Source organism: Rhyacophila brunnea, unplaced genomic scaffold (assembly GCF_057557595.1).
Source record: "Rhyacophila brunnea isolate RB1 unplaced genomic scaffold, BYU_Rbru_1.0 scaffold_7, whole genome shotgun sequence".
In the NCBI taxonomy this organism is placed as follows: domain Eukaryota; kingdom Metazoa; phylum Arthropoda; class Insecta; order Trichoptera; family Rhyacophilidae; genus Rhyacophila; species Rhyacophila brunnea.
This window is the reverse complement of record NW_028233339.1, coordinates 20,505,543-20,527,666: the sequence shown is the minus strand read 5'-3', so window position 1 is coordinate 20,527,666 and position 22,124 is coordinate 20,505,543. Positions and strand designations below refer to the sequence as shown.

The 22,124-nt window shown below is 33.9% G+C and overlaps 1 protein-coding gene across 1 annotated transcript in view; it reads right to left on the bottom strand.

The window, feature by feature from the left end:
• Positions 1-2,244, bottom strand: part of LOC147064604 (uncharacterized) — a 30,415-nt gene extending 28,171 nt beyond the window's left edge. Inside the window, exon 1 of the mRNA XM_085957512.1 lies at positions 2,137-2,244. The gene's annotated coding sequence lies outside the window, so the exon portion shown is untranslated. The remainder of the gene's footprint in view (positions 1-2,136) is intronic.
• Positions 2,245-22,124: the final 19,880 nt, after the last annotated feature.

The window sequence follows — 22,124 nt, the reverse complement described above, 5'->3', positions numbered from 1 at the left end:
GAATTGAATTCATTTTCAGTTAATTCTGTTTTGTATGTTTTGTATGTTTCGGAAAAAATTCGTTAAAAGTAATATTTACTACTCACTATTATTGGTTGCAAAGTGGGTCCTAGCAACCAAATTATTAATATATACGTGCGTTACTATGGAAATCAATATGAAATGTCAAAATGACATTTCTGTATTCTATAATATTTATTCAGTATTTCTATCAAGTACAATAAAAAGTTTTTATTAAAAAATTATCAAATTTATATGATTCAACAGAATATTTAAAAACGTGGTATATAAAAAGAACTTTTTATCTTGTAATAATTTGTACCTATGCTGATTATAATAAATAGTACAAGTGTGTAAAAGTTGTAGTATTTCTGAACAGGATTTTTTTTTGTCTTGAATCAAAATTAAATGATTGTACTATAATAATAGTACGGTGGGCAACACTGATTTGTATAAACCTGTCTTATTAAATTAGTCTACAATATTATTAAAAAAAAATACGTTTTAAATAACTATGTATGCACTATCACTGTCACTCTGTCACTGTGTGCGTCATACAAAATATTCTATTCTTGGACATGCATCACCACATCGGTAAAAATCCACATTTTATTGCTTAGGTATATGATTGTTTATTTATAAAATTGTATAATGCATTTATGATGAAAAAATTGGATGCAACTACATAATTTCGAATACTATTCATTGTGTATGGGCCATAATCCGATATACATACCTACATATTATCCAAATCAAAAAATATTGTTCTAATGGCCTACATTTTGAGGTGTTCTAAATCTAAACTATTTACATTCAATAAAGAGTGGTGCATTTTTTTTTAATTCTGTGTAAGTATATATTAGTTGATAAAAAATAGTTTAACTTAAAAAAGGATGCATTTATGTTGGTGTGGCAGAGTTAATTCAAGCCGACGTGATGTGAATGTATATTATTATCACTTACAATATGTATCGATACTTATATCAATATTGTTAGCGTCAAAGTAAATAATTATTAAATCCTTCCAATACTGAAATTAATAATAAAATTAATCATGCGGTGTCCTTTCGTCACTTCGGTTGATTCGTTACCTAGAATTTATTATTATTGTGGTGTTATAATGTACAAATGTACATATTTAAATAATTATTAAACAATATGACAATAACCTTTTTAAACCACAATAATTATACTAAACTCTATGTTCGCGCCCATAGCCATATGTTATTTTACCACAAGCATAATGTTAAAATCGCAAATGTTTTAAAATTTGTCACGTCAATATGTTTAATTTACAAATTCGATTACGGAAGATTTTCAAAATTAATGAATGTAACATTTGGCTCTCATTCCTTGCACGTAGAATGGGCAAGGTAAATTTCAATATTTCACGTTAGTTATTAATTGTGGCAAGTATATTATAATAATACTCAACTTTTATGTAATAGGTACTAAATTAGTAAATACGAAGGAACACAGAATTAATGGGAACTGAAATACATAACGGATGTGGCGTAACAAGCATCCGATCTCGAGTGTGGAAGAATATGGAATAAACTTAAACACGTGTTTCCTTAATTCTGACGACTGCTCTCGGTTTATGCACTGACGCTCATTCAATATTGGCGTATTTGAAGGTCGTAACACACACTATTTCACGTCTATAATATTATATCACATTCAAAACCTTGTTTCAAAATATAGTGTATATATACAGCCTATATAGCCTATCTGAATTCTATTTATTAATATGTTCTGCGGTAAATACTAAATTGGTACAGTACTAGTACGAGCAGTACCGGTAAATTGGTGAACTTATTACAATCATAAGTTGAGGACAGTTTTAATTATTAATATAAAACGTAAAAATAATATAAAAGTCAACACAGGTAAATCAAATGTATATGTATAGGTATATTAATATTATTTATATATAAAATAATTCTTTAGACACTTTCGTTCGAATCGTTGTCTATATGAAAATTCACCAAGAAAACTTTGATATATCATTGTTTATTTTTTGTGGGCATTCGCCCATGCACTCGACTCTATTATTTGTAAATATTTATAGCAAAAAATGTTAAAAGGGGGTCCGTTAAATGGTTTGCTTTACGTTCATTAACAGTGTTTGTTTACCTTTTAAGAAGACAAGACGATCCGTAAATAGACAGACAGCTTATATTCCGATTTTCGACAATGGCCACTAGCACACGTTCACTCTACTCAACAGATGAAATGCAAACTGGACAGAAAAAAATACTGCAACGGAGCCAGTGTTGCCACATTATTGTGTGGACCAGAACCAGACTGATCCAACCCACAATTATTCAGTCCTGAGATAATTAACGTTAAAAATAAAATTTAAAAAAAAACTATACATTTATTCAGCAAAATACCTGATAATTTATTAGATGAATCACTTGAAGAATTGTATTCACTGTTATCTGGTGAAAACCCTATATCTGTTTCTTCCAGTATTTCACGAATGTCAGACTTATCAAGATATTTGAACCTGAAAAAATGTATATTTAATAGCGATGAAATGACGTCTAACTTAGTTTTTTTCGTTTTTGTGGGTTGATTCACACATTTATAAGTCTAAAAATAAATTCCAAATAATTACACTTAAGGCTATACTTCAGCTGAGGCACGGTCGAAAACGATCGTGACTACGCGACGCGCAGATTGTGGAAACGTCGCGTGACGAAGAAAACATAATTTGTCATAAAAATTCAACATGCGTCCATTTAATGTTATGTTTATTGTTATTCAAGTAATAATAATAATATATTCATTGACATGTTTTGTTTTTCGAGTAAATACGTAACATTGTTTGGTCATCTTTACACGATTTAAGAATTAAGTCCTCCGACGCCATCACAAAACAAATTGACGTGCTGGCAAGCCGACTATCGCTCTCCGACTGACAACGCATGCAAAATTATGTCCAACCTATTGCTGAAAATTATTTGCCGTTTCACTGAAGTATGCTCTCAATACTTTAATTACATTTTGCTGATGTCCATGCATTTTCCACACGAAACAGATAGTTACCATAAAAAAGAAACACAACAATATTTCAAAAATGATTCTTCCAAAAATATCCTTTTCTGTTTCTGTTGTAGTATAGGACACATCAGTAGCGATTTTAGGCCGAGGCGCTGAAAGATTTGAGACCCGCTTGATGAGATTTTCTATAATTTTTTGATTGACATTTTTACAGTGTAATAAATATACACGATTGTATATTTTTTGTTTATCTACGAAGCGATCACGTCACCTTCATATGGAAAATCGTCCCTGGGTCCAATAGCCAATTTCGTAGGTCTTTACCTCCTCTCGCTTCAAAGTCACGATTCTATAGTTATCATTAAAATATTACACATAATAAATTGTATTTAAACATTTCAGGAGCAAGACACACGGCACTGCAAATTGACTGTTGCGGTGCGTCAACACAGGTATCCAATGAAAAATATCATTATTTTATGCTAAAAATAACCGATGCCCTCTTGGAAGTTATTTTTTACCAATAGTTTTGTATTTTTAAATTATATTTTCAACATAATTCTCAAAAAATTACAAAAAAATATTTGAGTTTTTCTAAATTTCCCATTTTTCCAACAATTTCAATACATTTTCTCCGAAAAAAATATTATATTAGATAACTTTCAAGAATTTTATTTATTTTAACATGCAAAGTGAATCTATGTATCCTGAATCATCAGGATTTCCATACAAATTTCAGTTAGAACCTTGTAGTAGAGGCGATTTGTTTGACTTTCAGGTGGACATAATTCCAACAGAATTTATGATACATACAATTAACTATTAAACACTAGTTTTAACGTAGTTTTATTGATAGTTACACCATAGCAGTACCATCATTGATATATTCAATCAAAAACATAATTGAAAACATTCACAATTAACAAAATACAAGCGTCCAAAACTTCAACTGGCCATAATTTTTTTTGCTGCAGTTGTCCACTTAGAACCCTGTAGTTCTCGGGTCGCGAATTGGAATCAAGCAAGAGCCACCACCGCGTCAATTGTCTGCAAATTGTGCCATGTACCTATATTAGATCCAAATTAACCCTTATCCACGTTTGAAATTCAACGACCCGCTCGTTGGTATTTTTGTGATCCATCAGACAAGACATAACGAGGATATACCATTTTGTACAAAGTATTATTATGTATATCTGGTGAAAAAATTCATCATAAAAGCATGCAGGTATGTACTTACATATTATTAGGTTCTGATACAATTTCGACTGTAACATTAGTACCTAGTATTTAGAATATGCAAACACATTATTAATCTGTTTAAAATAAAAGATTTTGTCATTTTAAAAGCTATTGAAATCTTTCAATTTTCGTATATTGATGCACACTCAATATCATCATCATCATCATCATCATCAGCCTGAATCTATCCACTGCTGGATGAAGGCCTCTTCAAGCTGCTTCCACTCCTCTCGGTCCTGTGCATTACGTTGCCACGTACATCCGCAGAACTTTATCATTTCATCGATCCAGCGGCCTCTAGGTCTACCTTGCAGACGTTTTGTACTTCTTGGATACCACTGGATGACTAGATTTGTCCAACGATTGTCTCTTCTTCGAGCTATGTGTCCAGCCCATCTCCATTTAAGGCTTTTAATAAACTCTATTACATTGCAAACCCTTGTCTGCTTCCTTATCCACTCATTCCTCTTTTTGTCCTTTCGCGTTATGCCCAGCATGCACCTCTCCATACCACGTTCTGCTTCTCCAAGTTTTAGGATCTCTCTTTTACTTAGGGTCCATGTTTCACACGCATATGTGATCACGGGAAGCACACACTGGTTGAACGCAAACTCAATATACTCTACAATATTGTTGTTCCTCGAACACACCAAAATTATAATATTATATGCGTAATAAACACAGTTAGTTTCACACATACATGCTACAAGAACCAAAATTATAATAGAAATTAATAATATATTGAACATATAAATAATTTGGAAACTCTCAGAAACACGCAAAAGATATGACGTTAGACAGGACTCGAACCTGTCTCCATCGGTTTCCGGTTAATGTACTTTACAAATTTAACCACCTGCATCCTTACTAATCCATCCATCCTTAAATTGGTGAATCACTCAAGATTTTTTCAAATATGTATGTTTCTGAGGTATTTCCACATTGTATAATATCTTCAATAAAGAATGTTAAATTCTCAAATTTTGTGAATTGTTAGTTGAATAAAAAAAATAGTTTAATACTATATTGTAATACGATTGGCAACACTGAGCGGAATTGATCGGCGCGCCCAGCCAAGCAAACGCGATAAATTCATTAGGTACATTATGTTTGGCCCCCTTGATTTGGAAATCATCAATATTTTTGTGTTGTGATTGTCTATTTTTAACTCATAAGATGGAGTTGTGTAGAAATCAATTCAGAACGGACGTCATGCCGGAATTTTAATGTTCACTTTAACGATTTAATTAGCCACGAAATTCTTCAGTGCTGCTCGCCATTTTCCTACCACCCTATATCTTTTGCACGGAAAAATGTCACTCTGAAAGAGAAAATTTTCCTCCCAACATATTATCATACTTTCTCTCTACATTTATTTTGTAAATCTATGCTAATATTCTATAAAATCGCATGTTATTTTAATTTTACTGCAATTGGTAGTCACATTAATTAATTTATATTTAATAATAGAGCGGACAAAAAAAGCTATACCTACTCAAATCGCTTCCATATTCAAGTATAAATTAAAATAATTACAAGATAAAAAGAACTTTTTATATACGACGACTTTAAATTTTCTGTTGAATCATATAAACTTGACTTGACTAGCTTAAACGATCAAAAAAATTTGTACTTGATAGAAATAATACTGAAATGTCATATTGATTTCCATAGTAACGCACGTATATATTAATATTAATAATTTAGTTGCTAGGACCCACTTAGCAACCAATAATAGTTTTTCTTGTTATGGATTTCTTCCGAAATAACTTTTCATACAAAACAGAATTAACTGAAAATGAAATCAATTCTACTTAAAGATGGCTAAAAGTATTAAAAAATGCATTGGCATCGTGTTCTGATATATTCTAAAAGTTTCAAATGTCTAGCTAGTCGGGAAGTTAGTTAAAAATCGATTGCAAGATTTGTACCGGACAAACAACCACCGGACAAATAAGAATACGAGCTAAGAAAAACGTTGTAATAAAAAATAAACTAGCCGTCTGGAATAACTCCATACGGAAAAAAATGTGGTGTGGTGTGAGTTTTGCTATTTGTTACATAAACTACCTATATGTATCTAAATAGATTAATAATGTTTAGCTGGCCCACTTCACACGCATTTCTGTTAGATGGGAATTTTTAGATCTATAATGTTCAAAAAAACTGAATAAAAATGTATCATAGTTCGACAGAGAAGATAGGTACCTACATTTAAAACTTTCTGAGGTCACCCAAGTTATTCTGCTGTACCAATAATACCATCACATGTCTGCAAGTCGGTCCAATCAGTTCGATATAATTGCATATACTGATGTAGTAGATTTGAATGTATTTGAAGCAGCTTATTTACCATGCCCACTCGACATGCAATTTTTTTAGATAAGTAATAATTCTTAGATCTAACTAAGCTCGAAAAAAGTGAATATACATTTATCATATAAGTATAAGTAGACAGAGAAAATACATTTTTAAATTTCTCAGTACACAGGAGTTGTTCCGACAGGTTATCGTAGCAATCAATAAATAAAAATACATTTTAAAAATTACACTTTCCGACATTAGATCAGTGGTTCTCATGTGCGGCCCACCATAGGATTTTTCTGCGGCCACCAACATCATTTTCAGTATTTAATTTAATTAACTGGGCTAGTCATGATCAAGTATTACTAGTAATACCACGGTTGAAAATTTTTGGTTGAAGTTATACGTTGACCAAGAATCAAGTCAATTCAAAGAATTGGCAACAATTGCTTTATTAATATTGTCGTTTTTTCTACTACTGTATACTGTGAAGATCATTCAGTGTAATGCAGTTCATAAAAAACAAATATCGAAGCCAGTTGACAGATGTAAACTTAGAAGCAGCCATGCGGCATTGACGAATTTCCATTTGCATTATTTTTAAAATAAATAGATACCTATGTACTAAAATGTTCAAATGTCTTGCCTGCTCTGCTGTTCTGCCACAGTTAAATTTCACGTGGCAGCCACTGCATTAGAGAATAAATTGTCATATAAATATAATTTAAGTGACAAAATATGGAATAGGAATAATTCGTTTGTTTTTTGTTTTAAATCTTATAAATGCATATAATATAGAAGTGACAGTATTTGCGACCCTTTTTGTCTTTGTGAAATCTTGTATAAAATGAGTGGATATCAAAATAAAGCATTTTGAATTTGGACCAGTGACATGTAAAGATAATAAAAATATTATATCGAAAAATACCCCTTACAAATTTAATATAATATGATTCATTTAGTAGGCATATAATATTATGGAGATAAAATCTTTTATGGGAGACCTTTGGGAGACGGACAAGATCCACAATGGATTTTACCTATAACTGATACCATGGCGTCCAAATCCTGATGTGGGCCCCCAGACCAAAATTTTTGGCGGACCCCTAACTATCGCTATGGTTGATGGCTGCGTATTGTGTGCAGTGATTCCTAAATGGTGTTCCGTGGAACTCCAGGATTCGGGAAGGTAAAATTAAGGGCTTCCGAATATTTCTAGCAATTTCATATTGTGTTTTATATAAAGTTATTCATGCAATTGAGTTATCGGCACTTTGCATAATATAAAATTTGTTCCCAACCTTTCTCGTCTACCGAGCCGCCTTTGTAGTCAGATAACCTGCGACACCCGCCAAATAAACATATCGCTACTTGAAAGAAATCTTCTTCTTCTTCTTCTTCCACCCTGTCACGTCCCAACATTGGGGCATAGGGCAAGCACAAGTTGGCGCCACTTCCCTCGGTCCATAGCCAACTCCTGCGACTCCCGCCATGTCAGACCTGCAGCACGTAGGTCGCTCTTGTAGCACCGCTGCAGGATGAGGGAGGGCCGGCCACGGCGACGGAACCCTTGAGGCTGTGCCACAAGGGTACGAAGTGCCGCACTCTTTGGCGGCATCCGGAATACGTGTCCCAGCCACGTAAATCGTCTCTTCGTGATAACTTCAATCACCGAAGGCTGTTGTGTCTGCTCACGAACTCGGGTGTTTGTAACGCGGTCGTACCAATGTACCCCTAAGATTCGGCGGAGACATCGATTCTCAAAGCTCAAAAGCCGAGACTCTTGAAGCTTAGTAAGATGCCATGTCTCACAGCCATACAGGAGCACAGGTAGCACGTACGCGTTAAATAAACGACATTTGGTCCTCACAGAATACAGCCTTGACCTCCATGTGACTCCAAGCTGGTTGAATGCAGAGCCCGCCACACCCATGCAGATTCCAAGCTCACCAGAAATACCACCATCATCGGCAACCGTGGCACCCAAGTATTTGAATCTGGACACCAGCTCGACGGGCAGACCGGAAACCCGGAGAGGAGTGTCGGCGTCGATGCATGCAGCACTGCACATGGATTTGGTCTTAGCCGCATTCAGATGAAGACCCACACGTTTCGAGTTCGCGGCGAGCCTGTTCACGGTCACGTCCAACCTTTCGATCGTCGAGTCAAACACTCCGCATAGCCTACCGCAAACCTCCAAGTCGCATAGTCTTTCTTCGCATATATCGGTTGTGTCATCATGATGTAGACGTATCCCACTGTCGGGGCAAACCGTTTTACGCATTATGAAATCCATCATGATGATAAAAAGAAAGGGCGCAAGTACACATCCTTGCTTGACTCCTGACGTGATTTCAAAGAGGTCAGAGGATGTTCCGGCTGCTCTCGCGCGACACTCTGTATTGGTGTAGAGAGCACTTATCACGGCGACCAGTTTCCGTGGGACACCATAGCCTAGCAGAATTTGCCACAGAGATTCACGATGAGGACTGTCAAATGCCTTTTCATAGTCCACGAAGCAGCAGGCGACAGGTATATTCATCTCTTGTTACTGTTGCAGGAGGCATCGGAGAGTTGAAATATACAACGAGCAGGACTTCCCCGGGACAAATCTACTCTGCTGCGCACGCAAAACCTCCAGCATGGGACTTCTAATCCTGTACAGGAGAATCTGCGCCAACACCTTCCCGGGAACGCTGAGGAGAGTGATTCCTCTGTAATTATTACAGTCTTGTGGGTTACCCTTTTTGTGCAGAGTAACAACGGTACCATCCCTCCAGGCTTTGGGGCACTGCTCCCTTTCCCACACCTCGTGCAGAAGGTCACACAAGGACGGCAGGAAAGCAATAGTGAGATAAAATGAAAAAGGTCAATTTTGAGATATGCATGCCAATCTATTGCTGAAAGCTATAAATACATAATGAATTACTGAGATTTAAAAAAAAATAAAACTTAATACTTACCACATTTAAAAGAAAAATACCAATGTTGCATTTATTTAAAAAAAAAAAAAAAAAGTGCTGATAGTGTTACATAAAAAATCTTACCATCACCATCCATTATACACCGCAGAAAAAATCAAATTAAACACATCATTAACGATTTGATTATTTTATGAAACAAAGTTCAATTATCTTGAAATAATTAATATTCTTACTTCCCTACTGTTGATTTCAGGTAGCGAATTATGCCGTGAAGACAACTTTATTCAATTGAGAAAACTCGCACTAAGTAAATATGCGTAAAATATAAAGGTGTATGTAAAATGTAAATAGAAAAGACAAACATCAATAGTTTATGAAGTTAAGACCCCCCCCCTAAACGCAGGCCACAAGGTTAGAGCCCCTTGTGGGGGCATTACCCCATAGTGATGACTGATGAGATGACAAATAAAATAGTAATGTTTGATGGATTTATTTTTAATAACAGCGTAAAAATACAGTTACTCATCCTCTTCAAATACCTAGTATTATTTATTAAATAAAGATAAGGGCCTCCATTTATACTTTTCTTACTATTAACATTTTTGATAAATGAAAGGGATTAGATGACATATTGACACCCCCTTTTTGACAGGCAACCAACCATCTGGACACCTTCAGCCCATTCTCGGTCGTAAAACCGATCCACCGTTACACGTCACGAGTTCAATCCCCCATTTGGACAGTATTTTTTAGATGTCGTATCAGCCTTCCAGCCACGGAATCAAGAAGCATGTTCAAAAACAGTGTTCATGCTGAAGTACCCTCCCTCCCTTTCACCCCTTCTCACCCGCGATTTCCATCGTATTCGTCTAGAACCCGACAAGGGCAGTTTGTTAAGAGCATACAAAAGTGAAACAGCAAATAATTTTCAACGATATGTGTATATACTTCGTCGCCAATCGCCGAGCGGTATTCGAGGTGGGAGCACGTCGATTTTTTTTGTGATGGCGTCGTAAGAATATATTCTTATATCGTGTAAAGATTACTAAAAAACGTTATGCCTGTACTCGAAAAAGAAAACATGCAGTGACGTCCCTAGACAAAATGGCGCCCCTAGGCAGCGCCAAAATGCCGCTCCATTTGTATACAGTTTTTTTTTTATCATCCTTTCATCTTTCCAATATCTAAGAAATGTGTTGAATGGGTGCATTACTAACAAAATATACTTATACCTTCCCAAAAGTTTTGACGTTGTTAGATAGTAGGTACAGTATTTTCTTACATTTAATTTTTGCTATAGGTACATTAATTTGTTATGTCTTGAGGAATTAAGGGCGATCCGTGTCGCTTTTCTTCTAATGGAAAGATATTTTGTTATTAAGTACTAAGTTTATGTACTATTTCTATTCACCTCGATTTGCCGCCTTTTGAGTAACTGCCGCCCCCAAGCGACGCTCAATCTGTCTACCCCCACGGGACGTCACTGAAAACATATCAATGAATATATTATTATTATTATTAATAATATAACAATAAACATAACAAAATGGACGCATGTTGAATGTTTATGACACAATAATTATGTTCCGTTCGGCACGCGTCATTAACACAATCCGCGCGTCGCATAGTTACGATCTTTTTAGACCATGCCTCAGCTGAGATATATAACCTTAATGCTATACTTCAGCTGAGGCACTGTCTAAAACGATCGTGACTACGCGATGCTCAGATTGTGCAAACAACGCGTGACAAACCAAACATAATTTGTTATAAAAATTCAACATGCGTCCATTTAATGTTGTTTATTGTTATTTGAGTAATAATAATATGTTCATTGACATGTTTTGTTTTTCGAGTAAAAACATTTTTTTTGACATCTTTACACGATTTAAGAATTAATTCCTCCGACGCCATCACAAAACAAATTGACATGCTAACAAGTCGACTATCGCTCTCCGACTGGCAACGCGACCGAAATTACGTCCCACCTATTGCTGAAAATTATTTGCCGTTTCACTGAAGTATGGTTCTTAAATATGAAAAATGTTTTGTATAAATTATTCATTGGTGTACCTACGTGTACACTAATAAGAGGATTTTTATCCCGTTTATAAATGGCTGAAAACATACTCGATCGTTTGGAATAAATTTATTGCTCCAAAATGTCAATGCGTTGATTGAATTGACTCGCATGGAAACCATTTGATTGGGTGAATTACTATTCCTACAATAAGCTGCAGTAAACTCTCAAAATAGCTGTTTCATATTGTTTCGCACCAAGCTCGTGTGTAGTGTCATAATTGCGTAGGCAGGCCAATGAGTGAGAGAAGCGTGAATGCAGAGACTACGTTGAATCTGTGGCAGTTATTAGAGATGTAAAAGTAGTACTGAAATATTATCCCGGTACCATAATACTTTCGTATCAATACTTTTCATTCAATAGATTAGTATTGTCGCAACTTTTTACGTTACTCAGCACGCACCATAAAATACTAACGATATGGTCAGGGAACTCAGAAATAATGGGAACTGAAATACACAACGGGTTAGGCGATAGCAGGCAACCGACTCGAGTAAGGATGAATCCGGGTTAAACTTACACACGTGTCTAGAATACGTTTAACGTCGACTACTTAAAACTGCTCTCGGTTTATGCATTTACGCTCCTGTTGACAAAACAGAACATGACAAAACATAACATGATAAAACAGAATAGTGACAAAAAGAACAACGATAAATATAACTATGACCTTTCAGGAAAAATATAAATTTAATATTGAAATTGTCATATCTCTATTATGTTGATAGATTTGTAATAGCACAGATTTCCAATACGCCATAATAAATCTAATTATATACCTAATTTCTGCATTCCTAATCGTTAGAAAGCCTCAAATAAACGGGACTTAACTCGATGTTGCCGGCAAGCTAAGGATATCTCATCTTAATCAATATAATATGATTGGGTAACCTAACCTAAATAGATTTTTCCCTGGCTGTTCTGTTTTATCACTGTTCTGTTTTGTCATGTTCTGTTCTGTTTTGTCCGGTTACCGCCCCACTTAGGTCAAAATGGAGATTTTATAATATTTTCAGAGCATAAGCCTGAACATTCCTTAAACGTTGTAGATAATCTATTTATATAATTTTGAAGCCTTATTATCCTTTATATTTATTTTAAACATTTGATGATAAACGGTCGGTTCCAAATATCATTTTTTTAATAATATATATTCGTGGTACCTAAGAATTTATCGAATTCTAGATTCTAGAATCTAGATTCTCATTTACAAACGAGAGATTGCGATCACAAATACTAATCAATTCCGATTAGTTATTTTCAATACCTACCTCATCCCTACACTTCATGAATGACGAGACAACTCGATAAATTTAGAGATGATGCATAAATTTAATAATAAACATTTAAATAAGAGTCGAAAGACTAGAAGTCATATTATTTTTAAAATTGTATTGGAAAACCATTTCTACGTTACGTTACCTACGCATGGAAGTTTTATATAAGTACATATCCTGGATTATTTTGTTAGACTTGTTATAAAGGGTTTTCGGGGTGCGATTTTTTTATTAATGACATTGATATAATTGCATGATCCGTATCGGAATATTAATGCAAACATTGGATGCCTCAGATGATTGCACAATTTCATGAGTGCTACGGTTCTTCCACTGAAACATGCCTTGTGTGTCGTAGAATACCTAAAGAAGACGGACCAACCCTTTGAGAAGACTATTCGACAGCCAAATCATTCTAGTCACGATCTTCAGTCGTAATATTCCATTCTTATAAATAATTTGTAATTTTTCGTTCCTGGAGGGAGGGTCTTCTTACTTGTAAAGAGGCATTACAGTTTCGACCCCAGCTGTCTTAGAATTACGTATTTTTAAACCAATGTTTTTGGCTTAACGTAAAAACGATACAAAATGTGATTTCCAAACCTTTATCTCCAAGGTACATCATATCTATTCAGAATGGACGGATAGGCAGCGCAAACAAGAGACGTGGAATGTATTACAGTTTCTTCTATATTAAAATATTGTTAAGAGCGTACATAAGTGAAACGGCAAACAATTTTCAACAATATGTGGGACGTAATTTCGACCGCGTTGCCATTTGGAGAGCGATAGTCTACATGTGAGCACGTAAATTGGTTTTGTGATGGCGTCGGAGGAATATATTCTTAAATCGTGTAAAGATGACTAAAAAACGTTCCGCATGTACTTGAAAAAGAAAACATGTCAATGAATATATTATTATTATTAGTAATATAACATTAAATGGATGCATTTTGGATTTTTATGACAAATTATATTTCGTTCGGCTCGCGTCATTTGCAAAATCCGCGCATCGTCTAGTTACGATCTTTTTAGATCATGCCTCAGCTGAGGTATAGCCTATTCTTGTTTCTTGTAAGTTATATACCTATCATAACTTCGTGATAAATGGTAGGAAGTAAAAAATATCAACTTATTCTACAATCATTATGGCAATAAATTGTCTTAGCTGTGATTTATTAGCGCCATTTAGTGTAATAGTAATTTGTAATTCTGCAAACCCCTGGTAAGGTAATATTATAATTTATTAATCAACCTGACCTAAGTTACCTTTTCCGAAAGCAATTTTTCACAGAACTGGGAAAATATGCTATATATGGATATGTCCGATCCTAATAAGATCATAAATGGCCCTCGACATAGTGGAGGTTTGTATTAACAGATTTTGTTTTTACGAAAAATGGATGCTAGCCACTTGCTCAACCCATTAGGTCCATACCCAAAAACAATATTTGTACTTGCCAGATCCAGGATTCGAACCTGGGACCCGTGACGTTACAGCGCGTTACGCTTAAGGCTGCGCGCACACGGCAAAGCGAAGTTTCGGATTCATCCGCCAAACGACGTTTGCGTTTTATTTGCGAGCCGATTGCGTTTTATTTACGAGCCGATTGCGTTTTAAATGCGTTAATATTTCGACAATGCTGTCCAAGAGAAAACACGGTTTTCAAGGGGATTCATAAACGCCTTTTTTTGAAACTGCACCCTGCTGCGAGAGTATTTATCTTTCATTACAGTGGCGTACAAGGATAAATAAATCAATATAAAATCAGTACATAATATTGCATTATACCTACATTTATTTTCCCACTATTGCTTCTTTTGGAGCTGGACTGTTTTATATTGAAAGCGTTTTGAAAATTACCTATTGTTGAGCCTATTATATACCATCATCATCAATACTATCGACCGAAAGCCATAATATATTATAGTAAAAAAAATACGAAATCTAACATAAATTTGGATATTTTATAGATAGGATAATACAATTTATCTATTACAGTTTGGTTTAGGCATAGCTTGATGAATTAAAAAAATGAACTTACAATATGTGTGATACGTATTTTTAATCTAAAGTTAAAAAAATAAGTAAGAATGAAAAAATGTGCACAATTTTGTCATATCGCCTAAAATATACCAATACTATTATGGTTTGGTAAGACAGGGCTTAATTGATTTTTAAAATCCAACCAATACCATCTGTAAATTGTAGTCGTATTTCAATAAGAACATATTATACAATTGACTGAAAAAGGTTAATGTGCACTATTTATGGCGGACGACATAAAATCAGTACATAATATTGCATTATACCTACATTTATTTTCCCACTATTGCTTCTTTTGGAGCTGGACTGTTTTATATCGAAAGCGTTTTGAAAATTACCTATTGTTGAGCCTATTATATACCATCATCATCAATACTATCGACCGAGGGTACTTGATGGAGTTTGAATTTAAATTCTAATTGATTTAAGTTTTGTACTATTATTATTTATTAATAAAATAAAAAAAGATTATAAGTTAATACACGAAGAAAGGGTAAAAACCTTATTACCTAGATACCTACTAAGTAAAGGATTAAGTACAAAAACATAATATTTTGAATAATTTGAATATTTGCAGTATTTCTAAAAACCTGTTGTAAATACTATTAAATACATTCGGTAGGTAAGCAGTTTTACAAAATATAATAAAAAGTTGTGACACAGCACAGCTATGAGAAGAAGTATTTCACGAGAAGAAAGGCTCGCCATATCTTTACGTTAAACTAAACTATTATTATTTATTTTGTAGTATGTACTTATTTAATTAATTTTTTTAGTAGTTGACACTGTCATCTTCTATAGATACACTAAAAATATTAATTCGGTAAGTATTTTAAAATACTTCGAAATTAACCCTTCATGAAGCATACGAAAATTTTCGAATTTTAAATACCCAATATTAATTATATTTTGAATATGTACCTACATGTCGCATTAGGTATACTCTCAATAAATACCAAATTATTACAATAATTTTGTCCAGGATTAATTCAAATTACTTATGTAATATTTATTACGTTTGACGTCGTTTCATTGGCCCGACGCCAAACATGCAGATGTATACACCGACGCTATAAACCATGACTAGTTTAGCTAATTTTACGACTGGAAATCTCGGAAAATAATATGTAAAAGTTAACATCGTTCTTCCCGAATTAATCTAAAGTCTAAACTAAACCATTGGTCGGCTACCTATGGCATGTGTGCCACTAGATGACACACAGAAGATTCTGGTGGCACGTCCTAGACCAGTGGTCGGCAAACCGCGGCTCGCGAGCCGCATGCGGGTCTTTGGCGCCTTGAGTGCGGCTCTTCCATAAATTACCACGTGCGGGTGCGCAGGCACGCCACGAAAATACCTACTCGACGCATAAAGTTACCTATATTTTTCCACACAGCTACAGGTATTTTTGTCATTTAAAAATTTATTGACGACCAACTGGAATAGTATTCCTGACTCATATGATCAGTTGAAAAAACCAGCGTTTGCTGTTCTTTCCCTTTTCGGTTCTACATATTCATGCGATCTTTTTCAAACATGAACCTGATCAAGAATAAATTAAATAACAAGAAGTCGTCTTATTGATCAGAGCCTGGAACCGTGCCTAAAATTAAAAACAACATACAAACCAGACCTTTTTCGGGTGGCGACCCCTTTTTATAAAAGCCATGTGACCCGCGACCCCGATGCAATTGAAAATGGCATTTTTAATAAGGTAATTAAAAAAAACAACGAAAATAGTTATTTTAGTACTTAAAATTTTCTTTTAAATTATGTTTAATAATTAATTTAATGCGATGGTTGAAATTGCATGTCATTAACCAGCCTCAAAATACGCGGGTGAGTTTTTGTTAACGCCAACCTCATGTCAATCTCAACACTTAATAATATATTTCTTTCTTTTGTTTTTAAACGAAGAAGAGTTGAAAGTCCACTCTCTCAGATATAAATATGTAAACACAAATGGAACTAAAACTCGAAAGGCGAGCATCATTACATTTGGGTATGAATGATATATACCACACCAGAATTGTGTGACCAACTTTTCATTAAACAAGTTACGTGCCGAGGAATCATTCCGCAAATCTATGAATTCATCGGGAATACAGGCTACATCAAGGGAAATAGATAATGGATTTCGCGTCTATGTAGTTTCTTCTTCTTTTAGCTCAGGGAAGTAACCCTGAAGTTCGTTTCCAAGGGATTCGAGATGCCCAGTAATCTCCTCCTTCAAATTTTCATTTATTTTACCTTCAGATTCATCTACCACACTGCAGAGTTTCTCAAACATGGCAATGTTTCCAAGATTTATTTTTCTTCGCCAGTTTTGCAGCTTGGATAAAAATGCCCCGAGATTATCGTGAAATGCGATAATATTCGTTTCTTTTCCCTGAAGTTTCAGGTTCAGCCTATTTTACTGTTCTAATATATCTACTAGATATGCTACTCTTTTCAACCAAGCTTTGTCGTTAAAGTATACCAAAAGGTCATGTTTCCCTTGCACTTCCAGGAACAACTTGTTTTCATCTTTCAATTCAAAGACACGATTCACAAAATTTACTTTCGACAACCAGCGTACTGCAGTGTAGAAAAAAAAACCTCGTGATCAGAATCCATGTCTTTGCACAGCTGTTCTTTAAACAGATGGGTGTTAAGAGCTCCAGATTTGATGTAATCCACGATTTTTATCAGCGAATCAAGTACCTCTTGCAGAGGAGTTGGAAGAGTCTTACTGGCAAGGGCATACTGGTGAACCATTACTCCCAAACTCTCAACACATGTTTCAACCAACTGTGACAGAATAGCGTACCTAAATTACACTTATTTTAATTTAAAAAAATATATGAAATTATTCAAACTTCAAGACACCATTAAAAATTAAAATTACATTATAGTGAATATTTTTTTTAGTTGACTCTATAAGTTGGTGACCCCAAAGAAAACCCGTCGCGACCGATAGGTTGGGAACCCGTGTGCTAAGGAGATGCAAGGCCATTTTTCACATTAAGTGTTTGTTAATCTAATGTTAATTTAATTTTATGGATACCTTACTTAAAATGTAATTTTTATCAATAAATAAGATCATTAGTATGATATCAAGTTTTATTCAGTGTACCCTATAGTTTAATTATTAAGACTTCAAGCTTTCATTAAAGCTTATTGAGTTAATAAACGGTGTACCTACCTATATAGTTCAAGTTTAAGAAATTTGGCTCTCAAAAGAAATCTCAATCATTGTCATGTTGATATTTGGCTCTATTGACTAATGAGTTTGTCCACCACTGTCCTAGACCAGACGTGGCCAACACGCGGCCCAAGGCCCAATTGAAGTTTACAGCTTCCTATATTTTGCATTTTGGTATTCATACAATAAAAAAAAATCTTGTAAATTTACCACATATTTTATATTAGATTTTATGAAATTAGAACATTCTTGTTGTGCTGCGGGCTGTTACCTGTTTTTATGCTTATGCCAATGACATTATTAATGGACGACGCACTCAATACAGTAGCTAGCAAGTAAATTCGCATGTATAGGTAGACGTCACGCGATTTCCATTATGCGATATCGCGCATCGGGAATTTATAGCAATATGACCTTTATTGTAATGGCGTTAGAGCAGTGTTTCTAATGTCAATGTTCATTTGAGCGAACCCGTACGAACCGAACCATTTGGCAGACCCAACAAAAAGCATCAGGAATTTATAGCAAAATCACCTTTATTGTAATGGCGTTAGAACAGATTATGCCATTCGGCAGACCCGACAATAAAGTGAGTGTCATTTTCTTTTCCAGATGATTCGTCCATATTAATGTCATTGGCTTATGCCGACTCCACACACTCCGTACTTAATTGTGACCGTAAAGATTTTTTTAAATATTCTAATGAAGTCAAAAATTAATTAAAGAATTCGATACCAGATTCGCATTTATGCAAAAGTATAAAGTGAAACTCCAAACGTGGAGGTGGAATCAGTACCTCCAGATTTACAATTGGAGCTAATAGAACTGCAATTAAGCATAGAGTTAAAGTGTGTGTTCGAAGGGAATAACCTTGAGTTTTATCAGAAATATATCCTCGAAGACAAATTTCCAAAATTAATATGACTGTCAATGTGCATTATAGCAGCATTTAGGACTACATATAGCTGCGAATCGTTCTTTTCGAAATTAAATGTAGTAAAAACAAAAACGAAGTGTGGCAGCAGGTTGCTGGATGAAAACACGACCAATCAACTGCAATGCGCGTCGGCTAAATTACCAGTCAATATGAAAAAGATATCAAAAAATATACTAAAACAACTATCACATTAATTATAAGGTAATAAAATATTTTGAATAAGTTCTTTCTTTTATATGTGTGGCCTACCTAAGGTAATATTTTTTGGCCCACCAAACGATTTTGGTTGGGTACCCCTGACCTAGACTTTCACTGGTTTCCAACTCTTGGATTGCATTTATAAGGGGTCGCCAACTACTCTTAGATTATGATGAAAGTAAAATTTTCAGACACCTTTCTTAAAAATGTGTTGTATAAAATAGTCGACTGTGGCGCTATTTTGTTTTGCCATTATTAACGTAGTAATTAAGAAGTAGGAACGAACTATGTTTTTATTATTGTGTTTCGATAGTTAGCCAATTTTAATCTGATATGCTGCAAAAATAGAGTAATAATTAGGTAATTATCAACCATCACAATTTTATGCTGAAGCAGGAAATTTTAGGATTCTGTGTGGGAAAAAATTCTATAAAACTTACCTGTCAGAATTGGTTTAATGACGTATTATTATGTAATATCACGAAATCGTTTTTTGTGATGTTTCCACGTTACATAATATATCCGCTCTTAAGGTGAATACTCCGCCTACCAGAGGCACCTATCGGAAAAATATGAAGCTGGGAATTTATTGATAAATTACATTGCAAAGTGTAAGTTAATTCTAATTTCGGTTGGTCACAATATTGAAGTTCGATTTGACATAAATAATAAAGATTTCAAATCAGGATCATTTTAAAATTGTGATTTTGTCTTTGACTTCAACAAAACATATTCTTGTTTTTAATGTTTCAAAACGCCATATTTTTTAAATTGCAGCTTTCGCATTTTCCCGCTAGGTGCCTCTATAATATGGCGGAGCATTCACATAAAAATGTACTGGATCAAATTGAATATATTCAGCGGAAATACGTGGACTGGTCTAGTTTTAGAGGTCAGGAGTGAATCAACTTGGGTTGATAATTGTGTATTAATATTTTGACATATACAAAATTTTTACATTACCTATAGCTATACTATTTATACATAAATCATACGAGTATGTTTTCCTTCTCTTCTTCTTTGTTTTATCTCTTCGTGTTCTGACGATGGGTTCGCAGTCCGAAACAGCTATCAATGTAAATATCTCAATATTGTAGAAATAAGAAGTTATTTCCAAACAATTGATGAGCCACATAGAAAAATTGTGACACGGAGAAATTGTGATGATTACCAATGCACATGTAAAAATACAACATCATATCCAAAATGAGCGAAGATTTATGATTATTGATAAATGATATAGTTATTTTTTATGATAATTTTTAATGTATTTTTACACTCCATTAAAAATTCCTTACTGTATTAATGTGGTGGATGTGGCCAATGCTTAAAAAAATAATTATGCGGCACTTTAGTGTATGCAGGTTGCCGGCCACTGGTTTAGAAAATATGAGGGGTTTAGTAACAAAAATGGCACTTTCCAGTTTAGTGAAATGTTGGCAAGTTATTAAAAATATTTTATATCTTTCATTCAAATACTACACAGTTGTTTGAATACTAAGATTTTATTTAGGAATTATACCTATAAGAAACGCATTTGAAACGATTTTCAAAAATGGAAACTGCCGTTTTTGTTTCAAGAGCCCTCATGTAATGCCCAACCATTTCCTTTGCTGGTCCTCAATGAGTGATGAGGAATCTTTTGGAGAAACAATCAATTTGGATTATACATAAATATGAAAACTACATAATATGTAAACAAATGCAGCCCCAGTGTTGACAGTCATACTATAATTTATTACAGTATTTGTACCATCACATTATTTGCAAACTATATAATATATTTAACAAATATATAGTATGCCGAAAATATAATAATTTTAGATTTCCATACTATATATTATTAATTGTACACTACTGTAATTTCGAAAAATGGAATAGAAATATATGCCTGAAAATGTTAAACGGCGAAACCAGCGTAGTTAATACTGTTTCATGAGGAATATTATAAAGCATCAACTACACAATACGGATTTAGTATCATGATGAAATCATATTGTAATCACTAATCGCTAGGCTTAGGATTGTTTGGTTTTAAATTTTTTTTTTTGAGTGGCCCCACAACAAAATATCTAAAACATCTATCTGTTTCAGACAATTTTGACTGCAATTAAGCCCTATTTGTAAGCACCTATTTTTAAATATTTTTGGATAATTACATATTTTCAACATATTTTCACATAAACACAAAATTAATTAACATAATAACACTAGTAAACACAATTGAAATGTTAGAATCATCTACAAAGTCACTAGTGGAGCAAATTAATATTTTAAACAATACTGCTGCTAAAATAAGAAAGTGTTCCTGGACCAATTGGAATAAAAATAAGTACAAAATTAAATAGTGTTTTAAATAAAAATACTGGACTTCAAACGCTGTTTCAATTTTTTCTACTTCATAAATAGTTTCATTTACATACGCAATAATAACATATGTAGAAGTGGAAAGATGTTTTTCCATTGTATAAAAAATTGCTAGGATCAAATCGTCAAAGATTCACTTTTGAAAATTTGAAGCATTATTTTATTATTTGATTATAAATTATTTTATTATAAAGCGTTTTCTGTTTGTGAATAAATAATAAATTAAACTGTTGAAATATATATGATTTATTGTAATAGGTACTTACTTAAATTTTTAGCACCTATTTTTATTTTTTAGCACATAATTATGAAATTTTAATAACATATTTTCCAATTATATCTACATATTTTAGGTACCTACCTATTGTTCATTTTTTAGCACCTAAAAATCCTAAGCCTACTAATCACAGAATGAAATAAAACACACAATAAAAATAAATCAATAAATGTATTTCATTAAAAATATCCATTTATAAAGGGACAAACAAGAATGGCTAGCCATACTAAATGATTAATGACTTACAAATGAAATTAATAAACTTCTTATAAAATAT